Raw genomic sequence first — 15407 nt, 5'->3', positions numbered from 1 at the left:
GGAGATGTCTAAAACAGGCAGGACAACGTGTATCGTGTAACTTACTCCTGGAGATGTTTGGGAAATACTCTCGCAGTACATAAGCTTCACTTCAAATAAGATAAATTCATATTACTGTTAGCTAGTTACACGGAAGGGGCTGAACGATAGAAAAAAAACTTTACAACTTTCTTCTTCTGGACGAAAAAAATAAACCTTCAGTGTCATAGTCAACATTTTAAGACAAATGCAAATAAGCCCTTGATAAACTCTTTACAACACACAGTTAAATAAATAATTAGCTTGCGGTATCCACAGAAAAAAAAGCTGATCCTACCATACAAAGTTACTTCAGGTGCTAACACTAGCCCACTTGCCGTATACTACATTTAAAACGACAAATAGCTTAGCATTACCCACGTGTGTAGTATTCGGCGAACATATGCCAAGACCAATGCATTCAAACTTTTTACAATGTTTCAGATAATGCTAGTGCTAATCAGTTACCTACCGTTTCCACGATGTGTGGTGCAGCCATACACTGTAGCCAAAAAACGGAGGACTCGCCACTGACCGGCCGCCGCGCCCGCGAGTTCAGTTCACATCCGGGTCTTTGGGCACCGGTTCAAATAATGACGTGATTGGTCAACTCAAGTTGACAAGGTAACAACACGAGCTTTGATTGGTTCTTACTCCGGCTAACATTTTGTGGTTAGCTAGCGAGATTATATCTACGTTATATTTTTAATGTGCAACAATTGACGTTGGAAACAAGCAGTAATGTGCTCAACAACAATTTATAAAGCCAGTTATAAAAAATTAACCAGTTCCCTGGAGGAGATCTATCAAATCGAAAACTAAAGGAGAAAAACAGACTTGGCCCACTGCCTATATTGTTGCATCGAGAATAAGTCACGGCTGAAGGGGTTGCAACGCTCTTATTCACGATGCAGCACACAGTCTCGAGTAGGACTACATTATTGCTTACTTGAATAATATTATTAGGCTAATAAACGCATACAAATATGAATAAACGCAGGAACCAGCATTAAACGGATAACGTTAGTTCACCCAAAAATTAAAATTTGCTCATGACTCACCCTGAAGCCATCCTAGGTGTATTTGACATTCTTCTTTCAGACAATCGGAGTTATATTAACAATCGTCCTGGCTCTTCCAAGCTTGATAATGGGAGTGAATGGCTGTCTGTCTGTCTTTGGAAGTCCATCAAAGTGCATTCATGAGAGCTCTGCGGGGGTTAATAAAGGTCTTCTGAAGTGAAGCGAAGCGTTTGTGTAGGAGAAATATCCATATTTTAAACTTTATCGACGAAAATAACTAGCTGGCAGACAACCGTTCGCAAGTCGACTTGCGCCAAACCTGACGCACAACGTAATGACGAACGCGGTCTGCGGTTGCTGTTTGTTTGAACCGCGAGAGGCGTCCCTTCATTAGCATATCACGTTGTGCGTGAATGAGGCCCGCAGAGCGCGAAGCTTATTTACATAAACATAGTTAGTAAATTAACTGTAGATCTACTCCGACCGGATTATTGAAGTGAGTTGTTTAACTCGAGAACAGTTGCATATGGATCAGTCCAATTCTCGAATTGCTCAGTACAATTTGCAAACCGATTCAACAGGTTCATGGAAAAAAAATCAGTTCAAAACAAAAGATTGATTCGTTCATGAATCAGCGACATCAATATCACGTCAGTTCAAAAATATATATTTTATATTTTAAATGAAGATAAATGTAAAAAGAAAAAGAAATACAAATTATATTGTTAAAAAATTCAACTACCAATAAAGGACAGATTCAGATCAAATATGTTCTGTATAAAATGGATGTAGTTTATTTTATTTGTTTCTGTATATCACAGCAAAGTATATATACACACACAATATGTGTGGCATTAGGATGGATCATTCCATAGGGCTAACATGATTCAGCATTCAATGAAGTATAGGCTACTGTTTGTCTTCTGTCATTGATTCGTGTTATTATCTACTACCATGTTTTAATGAGATGGATGTTTTAAGACCCCCCACTCATTACCCTTCTTTCTTTAATTGAATTAGCTAATAGATATAGATGAATGACAATTCCCATGGGTCCCAAGCATCATGGGAAACTGGACTGGAAAACAAGCGAGGTCACATAAAGGTTACATGCTTCTCGGTGGATATGAACCAAAGCAGCAGTGCATGCAGTGCAACCCTCTGCCCAATATAAAATATGACTCGCTGAATGTTGCTCCTCACACAAAGCGATTTGATGTTTATCTTGCCTGGCCTTCGGATGCAGTTGACATGGGGCACCTGTGCTCCGAATGTACAAATGGTGGAATACAGTAGTTTGTCAGCTGAAAGATAATAGATATAGTAATAGTTATTTTTTATTTATTAATATATATATATATATTGGTAGATTTTTAAAAACACTAAGATTATTATGTTTCAGTGTTTTGACCAAATAATGGCAGCTTCCGTACCTTACTAATCCATAGTGTGTACTAATCATTATTAGATGAAAAACTTATTTTAATTAATTTTCATTTAAGATGAAATACTAAAATGAACTAAAACTGAAATAAAATTAAAGTTATGTAGAAATTTGTTTAAAAATGACAAAAGCACAAAATAAAAAATTAAAATAAAAGCCAATTCAAATCATTAGTACAAATTATAATATTATATAAATAATACAGAAATATAAAACTGCTCAACATAGAGAACACATAATACTGTCTGTGTCTTTAATTCAGTATGCTTCACCTTCACTGAAAATCGATACAATGCTGGCATCAAGGATTGAAGCAAACAGAGATGCCCTTTAAATCTGAAGTCTGGGAATGAGAAAGATGCTGTATGAGCTGATAAGTTATTTATGAATGCTTTGAGAGCCTGCCATAATTATTATCAAACCACAGATCACTTTAAATTAAAGTGAGACTACTGATCACAAACCAGTTTAGTCTTTTCTCTCCAAAAGATTACGACCTGAATTGTACTAGACAAAGTTAATCTTTCAACAAAGCATTAATTGTACTTCAGAGAGAGAGAAAGAGAGCATGTGTTATTTTTTGCTTCTTTATCAAAGCCTACTTCCACTGTGCAACCCTATTAAGAGTGTTAAATCATCTATTAAATTATAATGAGGTGTGAATTGAGCTTATTTTCTAAGGGGGTTACTCCCATTGGGACAACCTTATAGCTCAGTGATTGACAGGTGAGGTGAGTGACAGCTTGACTGTCTTAATTAGTGTGCAGGTGCGGGCAGGCACAGGTGCACCCGTCTCACCCTGCACATATCATGGCTAAGACTTCAGATCTCAGTTGACATCTTTTAGGTGCTATGAAAATAAACATAGCATGCTTTGATGAAAAAAAAAAGGGGAAAAAAAGAAAGAAGCTTAGTTGGATTTTATTTATAAATTGAGATAGCATAGGAAAGTGGAACATTATAGGCACAATGATATTATAAAGTGCCTGAAAATAGTCCCCAGCTAGGTAACTTCCAACGTGACTGGAAATTACGTGCGTAATATCATTGCGCCTGCTGCACTCATGCATGGCAGCAGTTCCTTATTACGCAGGAATGAGAGTAGTTCCTATCGCAACTTTAATTTTCTGTCGGTCTTAGTACACGATAGAACTATAGAAGAGTCAAGGTTTAAATAAGAAAAATATCTAAACACTTTAGTATTTTTTTTTTTGAGAGAGATGCTAATGGTCTAATCAGATTCAATGATCTATGCTATATGCTAAAAGTGCTAGGCTACCGCCAGACCCGGAGATCGACTGAATGGATTCAAAACCGGTTAAACTCAGCTGTTTAACTCTAGGGGAGTTTGGAAAATTAGCCTATTTCCAAAAAAAGTGGAGTGTTCCTTTAATACTTAAGCGACAAATTTTTACTCAATATATCAAGCTATGTATAGCCTAATATACGAGTTACATTTACACTGCACAAGTACAAATTCCAGAAAATAAACCTTAGCTCAGTAATGATGAACACTCTTGCATTCTAGACTATCGGGGCATGATTTCAACAGTTTCCATCCACAAGTTTTTATCCGAATTAAGTGATATCGAATGAAAAATGCCTTATGGAAACAGTAAAATTCGATTGAATTTCATGAATTTTAAATAAAAACGCTAATAAATGCGATAAACGCTGATGGAAACATTATTTGCCGAATAAATAATGAATCCATTTTGCCCAGCAAAACTTTGTTCGCAAATGTTGGGTTCAATGTGGTGCGATTCAGTGCGAAAATGAATGGAAACACCTTAAAATGTCTCAAATCAATTCGATATACCAATTTGATCGCAAAACAGCATGTGACGTCATTACGCACAGGTTTTTATCCGCTTTAAAGCCGTTGGATGGAAACACACTTTCACCAGCTTTATTCGCATGAATTTTTTTACCGAACTTCAGATAATTCGATTGACAAGTGGATGGAAACGTGTCTAGTGTCTCAAACGGTCCAAGATACAGAAATCTACAATCACATTCATTAACTCCATACATTAACTACATTCAGTAGGCTACGTGTAAACAAATGTCTCATCTGAGACAAACATTTATACGTGAATGAAATGCAACAACCAGACCTCCATTAAGTCTCCCAGGCTACGGAATAGAAACAGTGGAACAACAACAATTTGCTTGCATAGCTGTGAAAAAGATTTAAGTGATGCCAAGAACTGCCTTGTGTATGACATGCATTTTGAGACCGTTGCCTTGCTGGGGATGCTTGTTTACTTGAGTGCCTCATTCAACTTTGCTTAGATTTTTTCCCTCTGTATGTGATCATTCCTGCTTGTGTAGTTATGCTCCATATGGGATGCCCAATCGGTGCTCTCTTTGTTCAATCTCACAATTGAACAGCAGTAATCTGACTGCCGGCATCTGCTAAAGCCACCGCGTACTGTCCCTTCTCACCTGCTGCTTCTGCTGCTGATGTGTGTTTACAATTCTCTTTGTGCGCATGTGTGTGTCAGATGCATTTACATTTGAAAGAGCTTCTATGTTATCATCCATGCGGAGTCTCAAGGAAATTGGCCATCATCAGTGGGCCTTTTTGCTCTCGCACAAGGATGGATCGTGCACGTGTACACACATAAGCACATGTATACACAGATGGGCATTTCTGGGTGAGTGCTTCCAAATCAATGGGATATCAGTTCCTTTCATCAGGTGCTATCAATTAACATCTCTCCACAACAGGCCAAACACATCCACACAACTTATCCTGTCTCCAAATAACCAATTAGTCTATCGACAATACATCTACTTTTGGGGGTATGCAAGGCCTCAGAAATAAATGTAGTTTGATTAGCAGTATATAAGGATATATTTTGGCTCCTATTACTCTTAGGCAGTGAATTTTAAACTCTTTTTTTTTAATTAACGAATATGCTTCACACATTATAATTTAAGTATTTCTTTAAAAAGATACACCAGACGTTCAGAATTATGTTTTAGCCAAGCTGTTACATGATGTCAAAACAAAGAGCAGAATGTAAGTAAAAGGCAAGTTACTCATGAGGGACTGACAACTATAGTTCACATAAACATGTCAGCTTTTGATAGTCATCAAACTAACTGATAGTCATCACCAACTAATGCCACACAAATACAAACTAATATCACAGAAACAATAAAAAACATTCGCTAACAGGCTACATACTGTACTGATGCTTTTCCCTCCAAAGTGATGTCACTTCCTAAAAGACGTCATTGAGGACCTTTGGCTTTTGTTGGACATAGGCCTATAAATATGCTATAATGTACAACAATAAAAAAGAGAATGTAATTATATATAAAGTGCACTAAATGTTTATAAATTAGTATATTATATCACCCTCACCTATATCATTGCACAGTGTTAGACCATCATTTACTTTCACTTTCACCTCACTTTCAGATCAGATGGCTGACCACCCTTGTACTTTGAAAAATAAAAAAATAAATATATATATATATGTGTGTGTGTGTGTGTGTGTGTGTGTGTGTGTGTTTATATATATATATATATATATATATATATATATATATATATATATATATATATATAAGAGCAACACATCCTATTATTTTATGTGTATATATGTGTATATAGCCTATGTATATATATGTGTGTGTATCTATATATATATATATACATTGACAGATCTTTATTATGCACATAAATTAATAGGATGTGTTGCTCTTATATATATACTGTATATATATATATATATATATATATATATATATATATATATATATATATATATATATATATATATATATATATATATAAGAGCAACACATCCTATTAATTTATGTGCATAATAAAGATCTGTCAATGTATTAAAAAATATATTTTTATAAAAAAAATATGTTCCATTTTTATTGGTTTTACCCAAAATTATTATTAGCATGTTTTATATATGTTGCATGGTGTAATGACTTATTTGGATTTTTTTTTTTTTTTTTTTTTTTTTAATCTTTTATCTTTTTCTTTCGTGTCTTTTATTTCAGAGTGACAATCTAGACGTGTCTTTTATTTTGAAGCTTCTTTTCTCCCCTGTATTATTATTTCCACTTTACCAATTACTGTCATATTTAGGCCTTGTTGTGGATTAAAGTGAACATTTGGTGAGTTGCACGTTGTGGCGAGCAGGACGAGGTCGAGGGACGTGAGAGCGGCGCGAGACCGGTGGCGTGATTACTGATGACGAGCGACACCTGCGCGACGCACCGGTCTCGTATCTCTCACGTCCCTCGACCTCGTCCTGCTCGCCACACACGTGTTATTAATTTTTTTTGGTTCTTGTTTAATTCTGTGTATTTCTGATTCTGGTTTTTGTTTTTAATTTTGGTTGTGATTCGGGTTCTGGTTCATGTTCAAGGTCCCTTTTCCCCATCAAATTATGTTATTGCAGTTTTCTAGCTTAATTATTGAATTAAAATTAATTTATTCATTTTTCTTGGTTCTTTTTGCTGTGTAACCTTGATACATTAGGCTTGCTCTTCATACCTCGCTAAATTTGTTGCTCAGGGCATCTTATAAAATAGGCATTCCGAGGAAATGTGCAAGTGGAACACCTTTACCGCACTGTTATTGGCCTCTTTTGATTATAGAGAACATTACTGCTGCGTGTGTGTGTGTGTGTGTGTGTGTGTGTGTGTGTGTGTGTGTGTGTGTGTGTGTGGGTGTGCGTCTGTGCGTGTTTCTGAAGATTGTAAATTGTTGTTTGTGGCATTACCAAACTGTTTGACACAGAGAAGAAAAATATAAATCACCTTTGATGCTGATCATAAATTTTATAATTTCATACTTGAGTGCTAAGCATATGTACTGTAGACACACAAACAGAGACATTAATTTGAGCCAAGAACCGAGGGAGTGTAACGCTAGATTTGACAATAAGTTGGAACATTTTTCACACAGTCAGTTAGACAGCTAAAGAAAGTATGATGGAAAGTAAGGTCAATAACATTGTAGAAGATGTTCAGCACACCTTAATGCATGAGGTGCTATTTTTTTCACCTCTCCTTATTCAGAGCTGAGAGAGTGAATCCTTTCACTGTGCCTGTGTTTATGTATGAGGCTGAGAATGAATGTGTTTAGAGACACATTTCCTGCAAAGCTGTTAAATTGGTTCACATTTAAGTAGACACATTCAGTATTTTTTAACCATATCCGAGAGCTGCGAAGAGCATTCATGATGCAGAAAAGTGTATGGACAGGATGATAAATCACAACCTTTGATGAGAAACTTATTATGGATTAATTTCTCCCAGCCATATTGATCAGTTGTAGAATTTTAAGATTTTCTGATAGCCAATATGTGTTGAATTCATTTCAGACTTTAGTTAAAATAAAAAACAGTTTAGACTAACATCTTTTGTGACATTTGTCTGAATGTATTAGTTTGCAATATTAATAATAATTGCTATTATCATTATTATTATACTAATTATAGCTTTCCGCTGCACTTTTCAGTGGGAATTCATGCATTGAGAAGGCAAAATAAAAAGCAAAATGTGATAACATTCTTTGAAAACCATTGCTTATCCTCACAGCTCTGTCTCTCCGTCTCTCTCTGTCTCTCCCACTCACACACATTTTATTTATTTGCTCTGCAGAAAAGATTAAGGACTAAACCGGGGCTGAACTACTAAACCACTCTCATTTGCTGTGTAATTCAATGACAAAGTTCGTAGAAAACAATATATGCCTCCTAAACATTTTCAATTTCTTCCTAATTAAAAATAGATTATCTTGGAGTCTGACATTTATTATAATCATCGTCACTGACTTAAATAAACTAATGTAAAAATCCATAATCCTTTATGACACAACAGTGATTTGTTTATGGGCAAGAATATGAGCTGGAGGCTGGCTGATCAATAACAGAGAATCAGAGCAAGAAGGTTATTTAATGTGTTTCCCCACTTTTTTCATCCTATAGTAAACTACCAAAACAAGCGTTAAAAGAAATTACTAATCCACAAATCAAAAACAAATTCCTTATTTGATCACAACTTTTGCACTACAGTCTTTGCTAAATCTTTCCATTTGCAAGTGTGCTCTTGTTTTGTGGAGCATTATTAAAGTGTGGTTCTCATTTTTAGAGATGTAGCTACACAAACAGACTAAACATGATAAATAAATATTATTTAGGAGAGGTGTTATTGATGGGCGGCACTTCAGAGACACAAACGCTGATTTTGACTTCCATTGTGGACTCATGTAAAGCGTCTGCAGGCTTTGCCCGGAAAACCTCATTAAGCTTTAATTCATCTGCGTATCCTATTTCTAAAATAGAGGATTGATTTTTACTTAGTGCGGCAGACCATAAATAATTCTATTTCAAATCTTTATTCTTTTCTTTTTTTGAGTGAGTGCGAGAGTGAGTGAGAAAGACTCTTTGTCTGTGTGTGTACAACTTTTGCTGGGCATAAAAAAAGTGGAAACACTGTATTTTGAAATATCTTTTCAAAGTCTTTGTCATTGTGTGCTGCGTCTTTCCACAGCAAGAGCCTGCAAGCTCTTGTGTGTCTGTGTACGGCTGTCAATCATATGTGCTTGGAAAAACAGGCAGATCTCAGAGATGGGACAGTAGGGTCAAGGTTAACTGTCTTACTGTAATGCTTTTGTTTAAAGCGAGGCTGAAGAGAATTTCCCCCATTTTACCGACATTCTGTAAATCTACCCTGCATGGCTCCTTAGTTCTCGTCTCTTTGCTCTCATTAATTTCTTATGAGTTGGTGTGTGTGTGTGTGTGTGTGTGTGTGTGTGTGTGTGCATATCTTTATGAAGTGTAAATGAAAAACATGCTGAACACATCATGTGAGGCCATTTCTTTTCATTTTTCAAGGTAGGCTAAATTCATAAGTCAGTTGGCATAACTGCAGAAATATTGTTTCAACGGGAAAACAGATTACCTTTATGAAATCATAGTTCAACAGTAAAATGACCCAGTTGATGTCATTTGTCTTATCAGGCCAGATCTAAATTGTCATGCATCTTACATTTGTTACATTTATATGTGTGTTGTTACAAGCTTAAACAATTTGAATAAAAACAGATCTACATATTATTTCTGTTTTAATTATGTATAGCTCAATGCAGTAACCTTATAGGTGTATAGAAAAAAAATAAGTTTTTTTAAGGAAACATTGCAATGCAGTAACAAGCTGTACGCATAATTAAAAACATTAATGATACATCATGCACTCACTCACTCACTGTCACGGGTATGGTGCGGATGAAGACAGGCAGAGGCCTAAGGTTCCAATTCAAACTTTTACTATAATAAAACTTAAACAAAACTGGTACAGGCAAGGGTAACACTCTCCATACAACGTAACATAAACAAACATTGACCGACAACTGAAAGGAGAAAGACAGGAACTTAAATACACAGAGGATGACGAGGGTACAACAGGTGATGACAATGAAGGGTGATTAACTGATTAACTAGACAGGTGATGAAAATGAACTAATGAAAATGACGACAGAGATGAAGAAAAACACTGAATGAGAAAAACAACCTAAAAGTCCATGGAAACAACAGAAAACACATTAACAATGTGACAGAACCCCCCCCTCCCCCCAGGCGCGTCCTCGCGCCGTAAAACATCCAAAGGGGTGGGAGGGTGGGCGCCCTGGAGGCTGATGAACAGGTGGCCGATCTGGAACAGGAAGCCTCCAGGGCGGAGCAGGACGTGCAGGTGGCCAGGGCGGAGCAGGATGAGGGCGTGGCCATGGCGGAGCAGACGGACCCTCAGGCGTCCATGGTGGTGAGGACCCTTCGGGCGGCCATGGCGGTGAGGACCCTTCGGGCAGCCATGGCGGTGAGGACCCTTCGGGCGGCCATGGCGGTGAGGACCCTTCGGGCGGCCATGGCGGTGAGGACCCTTCGGGCGGCCATGGCGGTGAGGACCCTTCGGGCGGCCATGGCGGTGAGGACCCTTCGGGCGGCCATGGCGGTGAGGACCCTTCGGGCGGCCATGGCGGTGAGGACCCTTCGGGCGGCCACGGTGGTGAGGACCCTTCGGGCGGCCATGGCGGTGAGGACCCTTCGGGCGGCCATGGCGGTGAGGACCCTTCGGGCGGCCATGGCGGTGAGGACCCTTCGGGCGGCCATGGCGGTGAGGACCCTTCGGGCGGCCATGGCGGTGAGGACCCTTCGGGCGGCCATGGCGGAGAGGACCCTTCGGGCGGCCATGGCGACCGTGTCGGAAGGGCCTCCACGATCCCCTCAGAGGACTTATTGCCCCCCCCCAAAATTTTCTTGGGGAGGTCAGCACTGGACTGGACCCGCGGCGAAGAGGACTCTGAGCTGACCCGGGCCAGCGGCGAAGGCGGTCCTGGGCTGGACGGGACCAGCGGCGAAGGCTCTGGGCTGGACGGGACCAGCGGCGAAGGCCCTGGGCTGGACGGGACCATCGGGCGGCCATGGCGGTGAGGACCCTTCGGGCGGCCATGGCGGTGAGGACCCTTCGGGCGGCCATGGCGGTGAGGACCCTTCGGGCGGCCATGGCGGAGAGGACCCTTCGGGCGGCCATGGCGACCGTGTCGGAAGGGCCTCCACGATCCCCTCAGAGGACTTATTGCCCCCCCCCAAAATTTTCTTGGGGAGGTCAGCACTGGACTGGACCCGCGGCGAAGAGGACTCTGAGCTGACCCGGGCCAGCGGCGAAGGCGGTCCTGGGCTGGACGGGACCAGCGGCGAAGGCTCTGGGCTGGACGGGACCAGCGGCGAAGGCCCTGGGCTGGACGGGACCAGCGGTGCAGGAAGCTCTGGGCTGGACGGGACCAGCGGTGCAGGAAGCTCTGGGCTGGACGGGACCAGCGGTGCAGGAAGCTCTGGGCTGGACGGGACCAGCGGTGCAGGAAGCTCTGGGCTGGACGGGACCAGCGGTGCAGGAAGCTCTGGGCTGGACGGGACCAGCGGTGCAGGAAGCTCTGGGCTGGACGGGACCAGCGGTGCAGGAAGCTCTGGGCTGGACGGGACCAGCGGTGCAGGAAGCTCTGGGCTGGACGGGACCAGCGGTGCAGGAAGCTCTGGGCTGGACGGGACCAGCGGTGCAGGAAGCTCTGGGCTGGACGGGACCAGCGGTGCAGGAAGCTCTGGGCTGGACGGGACCAGCGGTGCAGGAAGCTCTGGGCTGGACGGGACCAGCGGTGCAGGAAGCTCTGGGCTGGACGGGACCAGCGGTGCAGGAAGCTCTGGGCTGGATGGGACCAGCGGTGCAGGAAGCTCTGGGCTGGACGGGACCAGCGGTGCAGGAAGCTCTGGGCTGGACGGGACCAGCGGTGCAGGAAGCTCTGGGCTGGACGGGACCAGCGGTGCAGGAAGCTCTGGGCTGGGCAGCGATGAGGGCTCTGTGCTGGGCAGCGATGAGGGCTCTGTGCTGGGCAGCGATGAGGGCTCTGTGCTGGGCAGCGATGAGGGCTCTGTGCTGGGCAGCGATGAGGGCTCTGTGCTGGGCAGCGATGAGGGCTCTGTGCTGGGCAGCGATGAGGGCTCTGTGCTGGGCAGCGATGAGGGCTCTGTGCTGGGCAGCGATGAGGGCTCTGTGCTGGGCAGCGATGAGGGCTCTGTGCTGGGCAGCGATGAGGGCTCTGTGCTGGGCAGCGATGAGGGCTCTGTGCTGGGCAGCGATGAGGGCTCTGTGCTGGGCAGCGATGAGGGCTCTGTGCTGGGCAGCGATGAGGGCTCTGTGCTGGGCAGCGAAGAGGGCTCTGTGCTGGGCAGCGACGAGGGCTCTGTGCTGGGCAGCGACGAGGGCTCTGTGCTGGGCAGCGACGAGGGCTCTGTGCTGGGCAGCGACGAGGGCTCTGTGCTGGGCAGCGACGAGGGCTCTGTGCTGGGCAGCGACGAGGGCTCTGTGCTGGGCAGCGACGAGGGCTCTGTGCTGGGCAGCGACGAGGGCTCTGTGCTGGGCAGCGACGAGGGCTCTGTGCTGGGCAGCGACGAGGGCTCTGTGCTGGGCAGCGACGAGGGCTCTGTGCTGGGCAGCGACGAGGGCTCTGTGCTGGGCAGCGACGAGGGCTCTGTGCTGGGCAGCGACGAGGGCTCTGTGCTGGGCAGCGACGAGGGCTCTGGCGCAGGGTCAGCGGGCTCAAGATCTGGCTGGACGCGAAGATCTGGCTGGACGCGAAGATCTGGCTGGATGTCTCCCACAGTGAGTGAGGAACCACACACCCAAAGTGCTCTGTCCATAAACTCAATAAAAGGTCTATCTAAGTCCCTGAGCAGCAATATCTGGGCTAGTGGATCATCAAGTCCTCTCCAGAACCGTTGCTTCAAAAACTCCTCCTCCCAGTAAACATCCTGATGAAGATGAAGGTAAACTTCCACAAACTCCTCCAATGAACTCCCATTCTGATTAAACAGAAATGCCTCCATTGCGTCCTCCTCCATTACTTTTTGGGTCGGTCAATCTGTCACGGGTATGGTGCGGATGAAGACAGGCAGAGGCCTAAGGTTCCAATTCAAACTTTTACTATAATAAAACTTAAACAAAACTGGTACAGGCAAGGGTAACACTCTCCATACAACGTAACATAAACAAACATTGACCGACAACTGAAAGGAGAAAGACAGGAACTTAAATACACAGAGGATGACGAGGGTACAACAGGTGATGACAATGAAGGGTGATTAACTGATTAACTAGACAGGTGATGAAAATGAACTAATGAAAATGACGACAGAGATGAAGAAAAACACTGAATGAGAAAAACAACCTAAAAGTCCATGGAAACAACAGAAAACACATTAACAATGTGACACTCACTCACTCACACAAATTGTAGTCCGTTACTGATTCCAAATTACATGACAGAATTTTTTGTTTTATATTACTCATTTAAGGTAATATAATCAGACTTTGTGATTACATTTGACCTAACTTATTAATTTTAACCTAATTTATCACATTGATTTGAACAGTATATTTGTATAATAATATATTGTACCATATAGAATTTTTTTTTTATATATTCCATTCTTTGTAATAACAACACAAAGTGCATTACATATTATGTCAGGGTTTCCCAGACTGGGGATCGTGAGTTTAATGAAAAGCTTTTAAGTAATTAAATATTTTAAAATTTACTTTAAAATAAAGAATTTTAAAATAAAACAATAAAAATAAATATAAAATTTTTGTTTACTTGCATGTCATGTGACCACTGACATTAGATAACATTGCACTTAATTGTATTAGTATTACTATTGTCTTCATTTTATGTTTAACTTCTTAACTTAACATCTCAGGGAATACTTCAAATAAATATATTTGGTCAAAATGGTTCAGTAACAAAAAAAATCCCTCCATTACATGAAATATGACCTTGTACATTTGAGTGGGTCTGAAGGGCAAAAGCCTTCAAAAGACAGTAATACACGGTTAAATGACTCACTGAGTGATAATTAAAATGATAATTAATATGTTTGTCAGGAGCAGATTAGATAAGCAGTGCTGCAATGTTGGGAAAACACTTGTTAAAAGTGAAATGATTTCTGTAAACCCAGTGATCAAATGCTGTGTGGGTCTCAGGTTTCAGTGATCAGCTCATTACTATAATTCTGGAATACTTTCTGAATGTATATAAGCTGTAGGCGTTTTTAGAAAGGCAATTTTAAAAGATAAAATGAGTATAAGCAATTAATTATGAATAATTTACTGCCACGTACTTAATTTGTGTAATCTGATTACGTAATCCAGATTAATCAGTTGTACCCAGCACTGCAGTGCAAAGTATATGTTAATTTCTAGTATAGGAAAAACATGTTTTAGCTTGAAATTGTGAAAATATGGGCATGACCCATACAGCAGCCTACAAATCTGACCTATCTTGACCTAGCCCTGGTGTTTATTTGAATTATTGTCCATTTAAGCAGATAAACAATCAAAAATTATCTCTGCAACAAATCTGTGTCCATTATCTTGGCAAAAGACACATGATATCAGACAATCAGTTAGGGGTGGTGTTCGATTGATTTTTACTCGCTCCGTCTGTTATCCAAAGTTCACTCATTTTTTCCATTGCCACTGAGATTCCGCCTTTTCTCTTTTATTAACGGTGAACTACTCACCTCTTGTCGTACCAACCTCCTCGACCGCAGACCTCTCTGCCTTTATCGGCGCCAAATCCAACACTTCATCCTCGGGTGAACGCCAAGCAATAACGGCAGGGGGAAATAACAGCGTAATCAAATCCTGTGCGCGGAGCGATCTGCCTCCTGTAACCCCGATGATTCCTTAATTTATTAGAATGGAGCTAAAGTGAAGGCAAGCGAGAGCTGGAGAAGCCTCGAGAGACGTGCGAGGCGTTATAGTGTTTTATTGCTTCGAGTTACCTTTGAAAAGACCCTCATCCTTTTGCACTTAAAGTGTAAAAGGCAACTATTTCAAAAGAAAACTACTCCTTTTTGTTTGCGCTCCATGGTGCCACTATTGTGCTGTGGCTTGATTCATGGGTTTTGTACATTGTGATTCGATGAACCTGTGCTCAGTATATAAAAAAAGACAGTGACGTCCCAAATTTGTTCAGATAGACACTTCTGTACACACAGGCCCACGTTTGCACGCTTATGGGATTACACTTGTAATATATTATAGGACCCTGGGTATTGCGTTTAAGATATTGAGTTGTGCTTATGGGCAGCAGATTGCACAAAGTACATAAAAAACAGGCATGATCTCAGCAATCTCTAACGGTCTCTCATCATGTACTTTAAAGTCTTCCCTGAGTCTTCTAGAGTTTGTGTCAATTTTGGATGAAAGGAGTGACAGATCTTCTCAAATACACATAACGCTGTCTTGAATTCCTATACATGCTCGCAGCGTCTCCAAACACACTTTAGTGTGTTCTGTGCTGGTTGCTGATCTTTAGTCGGGTGTAG

At 41.7% G+C, this 15407-nt stretch overlaps 1 long non-coding RNA gene across 2 annotated transcripts in view; it reads right to left on the bottom strand.

Annotated features, from left to right (window-relative positions):
• The window catches only part of LOC307008377, a 66974-nt gene extending 65746 nt beyond the window's left edge, over positions 1-1228 (bottom strand). For both annotated transcript variants that reach the window (XR_013799798.1, XR_013799799.1), the window contains exon 1: positions 1080-1228. This is a non-coding gene — a long non-coding RNA (uncharacterized lncRNA). The remainder of the gene's footprint in view (positions 1-1079) is intronic.
• Between the last annotated feature and the right edge of the window lie 14179 nt (positions 1229-15407).

This window comes from Phoxinus phoxinus (assembly GCF_949152265.1).
Source record: "Phoxinus phoxinus genome assembly, chromosome: 12".
NCBI classification, from domain to species: Eukaryota; Metazoa; Chordata; class Actinopteri; order Cypriniformes; family Leuciscidae; genus Phoxinus; species Phoxinus phoxinus.
Note: the sequence above shows the minus strand (reverse complement) of the source record. Positions and strands in the feature narration are given on the sequence as shown.